Below are 5,507 nucleotides of genomic sequence, written 5' to 3'. Positions count from 1 at the left end.
TCTCCAAGAGCTTCCCAAGCACCGAGGTGAGGCTTACAGGCCTATAATTACTTGGGTCCTCCTTACTCCCCTTCTTAAAAATAGGGACCACATTAGCCAGTTTCCAATCCCCCAGCACCTGGCCAGATGACTACAAATGCTCATACAGCCAGGCCAAGGGGTCCACAATGACCCCTGCCAGCTCCCTCAACGCCCTCAGGTGCAGGGCATCTGGACCTGCAGATTTAAAAATGTCTAGCCCTTCCAGAAGATCCCTAACTACATCTGCACTGACTGAAGGCTTGATAGAGCTATCCCCAAGATTGTCCCTAACTCTGGTAGGTGGGATATCCCGGTCCCTGTTAAAAAAACAGAGGCAAAGAAATTGTTAAAAATATCGGCTTTCTTGTCTGGCGTGGCCACCAGATTACCATTTGTGTCTTGCAGAGGCCCTACATTGCCTGGTGCCCTCTTCTTGCTCCCAATGTACTTGAAAAAGGACTTTTTGTTGTCCTTAATCCTGGCCAGTTGACAGCTTATACAATGTGTGCCAAGCCAGGTGGGCTGGTGGGGAATCTGCTGGCCTCAGGCGCCATCACCACAGTGTATCAGGGCGGCCCACCAGCACCCGGGCATAGCAGACATGAACCACCCAGGCATAAAGGTTTCTATGTGACAGAAAAGCAAAGGGGTAACCTGTGTCTCTGTCAGGAGGCACAGGGAGCATCAGCAGGGTGCCAGGCCTGCTGGCCAGCTTGCCAGCCATGGCCGGGGTGACTGGCAGTGTGGGAAAAGCCTTGCTCAGAGCATCTGTAGTGCGGGAGACCTGGTGTGCCCAGAGATGGTCATTTAGGGTGGCTGCTGCCTCCAGTGGGAGGGTAGCCTGGATGTCACACAGAAGATGGCCTATGCTGTGGACGGAGCACATGCCTAGCCAGGTGGTCAGGGCCTCGGGTCAGAGCCAGGTTGACCAAGCAGGTGGCTCACATGGAGGACATATGCCTGGCTGAGGGTGGTCATGAGGCTGGTGGAGGCCAGGCTCAGCATGGGGCACCTCGGGGCTGGGTTATGCACCAGGGGCTCCCTCAGCAGCTACAGGAACTGCAGGTGCTGGGCCTGGGGCTGAAGGTGGCATATGGCCTGCCAGGCTCATACCATGTTGTGGTAGAAAGCCAGAAGCACCGCCCAGTTCAGGAGCATGAGATCCAGCAGGAAGAGCTCCCAGCCAAAGCCGAGGATCCCCACCCTCGGCAGGAACTGGCACACCAGTTTTTGCCAGGATAGGCGCTCCTCACCATGGAGGAGTCACTGAAGGACTTGCAGATGGAAGGCAGCCACCTTGCTTGCGAGGTCAGCCAGGCTCTGGCCCCCCTCAGCAACAGATAGGTAAAAGGACAGCTCATGGGAGCCAGCAGCAGCCATCCCAGAAAAAAATCTACCAGGAGGTGCTGAAGCCTCTCAAGTAGGTTCTGTGGTGGGTTTAGTATGGCGCACTGGTGCCACAGGGTCGCTATCACCAGGTTGTTTGCAATGAGGACACATCCATGGTAGGAGAGGATGGGTAGGTGCCACCACCACCATTGAAAGTAGGCCTCCACCCCCTCCTCAAGGCTGTCCCAGTTGTGCTCCATGAATGTCAATGGAACATGCCCAAGACCTTGAGGCCCTCACATGTGCCAAGCAGCAGGGTATCACTCTTGGTCCAGTTGATACAGGCCAAGGAGGCATGTTCATAGGCTCGCTGGCAATCTGTGAGGGCCCACACGTCTTCCCGGGCATTAAGGAAGATGGTCACGTCATCCGCATACTCCGACAGCTGGAGTGGAGGGCCAATGGATGGGCCCATGGCCAATGGCAAGGCCACACCATTTAGGCGGTGCCACAGCATGTGCAGCAGTACCTTGATGGCCAGGGCATAGAGCATGTCCAACAGGGGGCAGCCCTGGCAGGTGCCCCTGCATGTGGGGAACAGGGCGCAGAGCATGCTTTTCACATTGAGAAGGCTGGAGGTGTCTCGGTACAAGACCCAGAGGGCCCCGGTGAAGAGGGGCCCAAAGCCAAAGGCCTTCAGGGTCTGGAAGAGGTAAGCGTGCCCCACCCAGTCAAAGGCCTTCTCCTGATCCAGAGAGATGAAGGTGATGTCTACGTCAAAGAGTTCACTGGCTGTGAGTAGGTCATGCAGCAGGAGCAGGTTGTCTTGGATGGTCCTGCCCAGCATGCATAGCTCTGCTCAGGCCTAGTGACGAAGGTCATGATGGTGTGGAGGCGGGTTGCCAGTGCTTTGGCCAGAATCTTGTAGTCTACACGCAGCAGAGAGACCGGCCGCCAATTCTTAATGCAGTCAAGGTCTCCCTTCTTGGGCAGCAGCATGAGCACCACTTGGCGGCAGTTGATCAGCAGTACCTTGTCGGCAAGACTCTCCTGGAAAACGTGCAGGAGGCCGGAGCCAAGGAGAAGCCAGAAGGTCTTGTAGAATTTGACAGGTAACCCATCGAGGCCTGGAGCTTTGCCAGAGGCAAGGCCAGCCGCAGTGGCTGCCAGCTCCTCCAAAGACAATTCCCACTCAAGCTCACTGGCCTCCGGGGCACAGAGACATGGCAGGTCTTGTGGAGTTCTCATGTGGCCTTGGGGCAGAAGGACTCAGCTGCAAACAAGTGATGATAGAAGGCGATGGCATCCTCACATACTTCGCCCAGGTCCATAATTACTCAGCCCTCATGGGTCTTAAGGTGATCTAAGACTTTGCTCGCTGCCTGCCATGACTCTGGGTTGAAGAACAACCTGGTTGGGGCATTGGTTTCTGCCAGCTCTTGGCAGTGGGTGTGGATCCTCGCTCCACAGACCGTGCTCTCTGTTAAGTCACACAGACATTTCCTGCTGGAACCGGAGGCTCTCATGCAGCATCGCATTATTGCCAGCAACCAGCACGGCAGCCTCGAGCTCTGCCACATCATCCTCCAGCTCTTGGATATGGCAGCACAGTTCATTTGTAGCCAACTGGGTGTACTGCTGGCAAAAAGCCTGGATCTGTACCTTGCCCACATCCCACCATAGCTTCCAGGAGGAGTAGCTCAGTTTTCCGGTCTCCCAGCCCCACCAAAAGTGGGCGAAGCAGTCCCGTCAGTAGGAGTCTTGAAACAGGCTGATGTTGAAGCACCAATAGGGCACCCATGCACAGGATCTCCTCGGTGGCTCAGTTCACAGCAGGCCAGGCCATAATCTGACAGGCCCAAGGGAACAATGTGGCCGCTGCACAGGAGTGGCAGATGGTGCCTGGTGACATAAAGGTGGTCAAGGCAGGCCATGGTGCATGGACCAGCACTCATCCTGGCCCAGGTGTACTGGCGCACATCAGGATGCAGGGCACACCAGACATCAATGAGGCCTGCAATCTCCAGGGCAGACTGCAGCTTGCTGGTTGGGGACAGGTGAGGTTCAGGCCCCATGCAGTCAAGCAAGGCATCAGTGGTGCAGTTAAAGTCCCCGCCTATGAGGAGCAGGTCACCATCCTCACTAGCATCATGCAGGAGGGTGGCCAAGGTCTTGAAGAAAGTGACCCTCTCCTGACCATCAGTGGGGGCATAGCAGGTGGTGTTGTGCTAGGGTGATGTGGATAGTCATCAGGCGGCCAGGGATGACCTCTCACGCCACCGCCATATCATGTTGTAGTTGTGGTAATAGGAGAGTCGTGACCCCAGCGCTAAGGTTGGTGCCACGGCTCAGGAAGAAGTGGCTTTGTCAGGCAGCGTGCCACCTTGGCTGGGGTGGTCAGGAGAGGCAGGGGGCAAGTGGTGGGGCCTCTGCACCGGGGGGGTAGGCACCATAGGTGGAATGGGTGGGGGTGAGAGCTGGGGAGTAGTTCCAGCCCCTCCACTGGATGGTGCTCTCGCACCAGAGACCCCAGCCCCCTTGGATGGAACAGGGGGTGAAAGGAGATTGGGAAGAGCTCCCAGCCTCACTGGGCAAGGCCTGTGTCCCAGAAGTGGATGCACCATCCCTCGGCACTGCTGCAGTTGCCGATGTTCTGGCTACTTTCCCCCCGTAGGCACTGGGCTGCTAGGTGGGAAGAGATACCACACTGGAAACACATGGTCTCCCCCAAGGAAAAATAAATCACAAACCTCCACCCATCAAATGTGAGGTTCAAGGAGTGAGGCAGAGATCACAGGCCCTCCCTGAGGAGCATGAAGACCTGCCTTCAAAAAGACAGGACATGCTTCAGCTTTGGGTCCTTGCCTCTGATCATCAGTTGGTGAAAGGGACTCGTAGGAACCCCATAGGGCTCAAGTTCCTTGGCCAGCTCCTGGTCAGTGACATGTGGGGGTATGTTGGAAATCACCACCCTTGCTTCCTGAGTGTCTAGGGGCATGACAAGATAGTGTACACCCGCAATGTCCAGGCCCTCTATGCACACCCTGTTGACCAGGGTGGAAGTGCTCAGGTAAATCATTGGGACCGTGTTAACAAAACCTGCGTAACATATGTACACTGTCCCAGGAGACCAGCTAGGGCACCTACACAGACCTCAACCCCGACAAAGGGAAGGGTGTGAACTCTCAAGCCATGGGTTAGGGGGAGGTCTTGAGAGGCATCCCCATGCCAACTGCTGGGTGTAGGAGCAGCCATTTCTGCTAGGACAGGGTTAATTTCAAAAGCCAAGCTAAGAGAACAAAAATAAGTTGTGTATGTTAACTACAAAGGTAAGTATCTGGGACTGCGGCCAAACAAGACAAAAATAAAAAGTTAAGTGTCCGGAGGGGAGGGGAAGTGTGGAAAGCAGGGAAATGAAAGAGTCAGGGAGGGGTTATGACTGTTAGGAATAAAGCAGAAACAGAAAAGGGGGGGATTAAGAGCCCCCCTCAAAAGGCAAGATACAGAAAATATAACTCCCCACCACAAACAAGCAGAAAAGAAAAAAAGAAAGAAAAAGAAACAGTAAGAAAAAAGCTGTAAATAGCAACTCACAGACAAAGAAACTGGAAGTAAAGGGGGAGGAGACAGAGCAGAGAAAAAGAAGAAAAAACACTGTGAAAATGCAAGAAAAGAATGAGAAAGGGAGATGAACAGAAGCAAGAGACTTTTAGAATGGTGGGAGTCAGAAAAGGAAAAGAGATAGGAAGCTGGGGAGTCTTACGCTCAGGATCGCCCCATGCAGGTCAAAGCAAGCCTGGTCCGAAGTGTCCAAAGCAGAAGGAAGGACTTTTCGACTTTTAACAACTTTATTTCACAAAAGATCAGGTACAGAAAGCAAAAAACCATCAAACCACACCAAAGAGAAACCATTCCAGGACATTCAGAACATCACACTGTGACAAACACCTTTGTAGTAATACGCATCATGTCTAACATGCTATATATAACATGCCATATATATAGCCCTCAAGAAACGAACAATTCCACCCTTCCCTGTCCCATAGTACATGTACAAAAACCTTCAACTTCTCACCCCGAGAAAATAAACAGAAGCAGCCTGGTGAGGGCCCAGGGCACAGCACAAGCCGGAAACCACAGTCCGCCACCGCGCCCAC

Source organism: Alligator sinensis, unplaced genomic scaffold (genome assembly GCF_000455745.1).
Source record: "Alligator sinensis unplaced genomic scaffold, ASM45574v1 scaffold348_1, whole genome shotgun sequence".
NCBI lineage: Eukaryota > Metazoa > Chordata > Crocodylia > Alligatoridae > Alligator > Alligator sinensis.
Note: the sequence above shows the minus strand (reverse complement) of the source record.